Source organism: Nannospalax galili, unplaced genomic scaffold (assembly GCF_000622305.1).
Source record: "Nannospalax galili isolate Female #2095 unplaced genomic scaffold, S.galili_v1.0 scaffold75, whole genome shotgun sequence".
Classification (NCBI taxonomy): domain Eukaryota; kingdom Metazoa; phylum Chordata; class Mammalia; order Rodentia; family Spalacidae; genus Nannospalax; species Nannospalax galili.
Window position 1 is genome coordinate 246413 of NW_008339433.1, and position 2779 is coordinate 249191.

A 2779-nucleotide genomic window follows, 5' to 3' on the forward strand; every position below is an offset into this window, starting at 1 on the left:
AAGTTGTTCTGGCAGGAAGATTGTGAGCTGGAGGCCAGCTTGGGCTATACAGTGAATTCCTGCCACAAAACATAAGAAAACAAATCAAAACAACAAAAGATAAATGTAGAAACAATAAGTATAGAATATTCAGCAAACTTCCACAACCATAAAGAGGTAAAGGGAGGAGGAGATAGAGAATCAAGGGTATGGTGCCTTTTGTGTGTGTTTTGGACATATAAAAATATACAGAGAAAATATAGATGCGTATATTGACTGAGAGAGTGATTCTGTTGCTTGGAACAAGGTGCAAAAGTGAGGTTGTGGCATCCTTCCCATTACAGAAAGAACATGGAAATGAAATTTTGACTGAGGTCACATAGGCTATAGCACTGTTGGAGTGAGCTGTGCCTGAAAACCTCATCTGGTGCATGAGCATTAATTGCCTTCTGTATGAGCATTAATGAGAAGGCGGTGGTGACCATTAATTAGGAGATGTTTGTAAGAGGAGAAAAAAGTGTTCACTTTTGAGAAATTCAATGGATGTCATTAAAGGACATTGGCTCCTAACAGAAGGGGAATTAATGACATGAAAACTTGTATAAAAATGTGTCATGAAATGGCAACCAGACAAACAGAAATGAGCAGAAAATTCATGTGGATGTGGCTTCTCTAAACAAGCAAACAAAAATGGAAAGTTCAAATAACTGTTTGACTATCTAAGGGTCCCCAACCCCAGTATAGAATAAGACAAATTTATAAAGTCAGTCTGTCGTTCCTAAAGGTGTATGGGTCTCCAGATTCATCCATGAGGTTTGTGGAGCCAAAGAGTAGTCATGCTATCTATGTAGCACATTAGGTTGATAAAATTCTCTGCATTTATGCCAAAACATGTAGATTATGACAAACACAGCATAACCCATATCATGTGGCTCATGGTTGTAATCATAGCACTCAGGAGGCTGAAGCAGGGGATCATCACAATTTCCAGGCTAGTATAAACTACCTAGAGAGCTTTAGGCTTATCAAGGCTACAGATCTTAACTCTTTACCCCTAAAGAAGCATTCCATAAAAACCTAATTGGTGGTGATGGAGAGATGGCTCAGAGGTTAAGAACAGTGACTATTCTTGAAGAGGGCCCAGGTCCAGTTCCTAGCTTCCACATGTTGGATAACAACCACCCATAACCCCAGCTCCAGGGGATCCAACATCCTCTTCTGACTTCCATGAACATTACATGACACAGGTCCACTAATAAATGCAAGTAATACACTCACACACATAAAAAATAATAAAATAATTAAAAACCTAAAAGTTAAACAAAACATTTACATTCCTGTAGGCATCACTACAGAAAGTAAGAGCAATCATTTTACTTTTGAGGGATCATGACCTTCATATGCCTATTTAAAAGTTTGACTTGGGGGTTTCTTTATTTGAGCAATAAGTGGAATCCATTATTTTCTTTGAACTACACCAATAGGTATATTGACCCTTGGCCATTATTATTCTCTAGAGTGCCCTGGTTTGATAATTTGGATATTAAAGAAGCATAGCTGGAGACTTCAGAGTACCCAGTTGGAACCATACAGGTGGATCTCTTGCTGAGTTACTTAGGTATTGGCACAGTTCTATCTAGATCTGGAGGACCACACGTGTCATTTTTTGTTTGATCATTCCAAAGTAAAATATTTATTTTAAAATATTTTGTTTTATGTGCATGAGTATTTTGCCTGTATGTATGTAAATGTAGCACATGTTTGTAATGATCTGCAGAGGCCATAAAAATATGTCAGAACCCCTGGAACTGGAGTTATGGATGATTGTTAGCCACTATGCTGGTGCTGGAAATTGAACCTGGATCCTCTGGAAGAACATCAATTGTTCTTAACTGCTGAGCCATTTCTATAGGACAAGAAAATATTAAGTAGTACCTATATTCCAGGCATTATGCTAGGCACTATGAATGTATCAGAGAACACAGCAAGATAAAAATGTTACATACACTTTCACGCATTAACCAAGTATCTGCTGTTGCCAGATCCTAGGTTGGAAAAAGGACTTGAGTGATTCGCCTGGCCTGAGTCTTGGCTTGCCATATATCCATACATCCACTAAACTTGCTTACTTTTTGGCTTGCCTCATCTTTGTGTTTAGCCACTGAGGAAATAAGTGGTATTCTGACAGTTAAAAGGAGAAACGCATATGAGAAAGGGAGAGAGAGAGAGAGAGAGAGAGAGAGAGAGAGAGAGAGAGATTGGAAGCTGTATCTTAGTTAAGGCTCATAGCATTAGGGGGGTATTTAACAAGGCAACAACAAGAAAAAAATAAATTTCAGGCTAAAGAGGTATCAAAGCATATTAGTTGCCTTGACTATAAAGGATACTTGTGCATATAGATCCTTGTCACAATATTTTGTGTCAGGAGTCTATAACATATAGAAAGATGTTCTGTAATGGAGTCAAGAAACGGAGATATGATGCTATGGTCTGTGGCTGATAAATGTCTAAAACCTTTGATAGGTTTGGGTATACAATTTGTGGGGCTCAATAAATAAGAAAGTATAAGTGAACTTTTAAAAAAATTTAGAATTGCAAAGCTGAGAACACAGAATATTAAAACATTTACAATCTCCTTCTATGTGTGTCGACCTATGCCAATGCTTTCCAGAAAACTTTACTGAAAGCTCGGGGATTGTAGGAAGAAAGATGAGAGAGAGAGAGAGAGAGAGAGAGAGAGAGAGAGAGAGAAACTTTATCACTGCCATAGTTATTATATGAGTCTACCTAGGATTTTGTA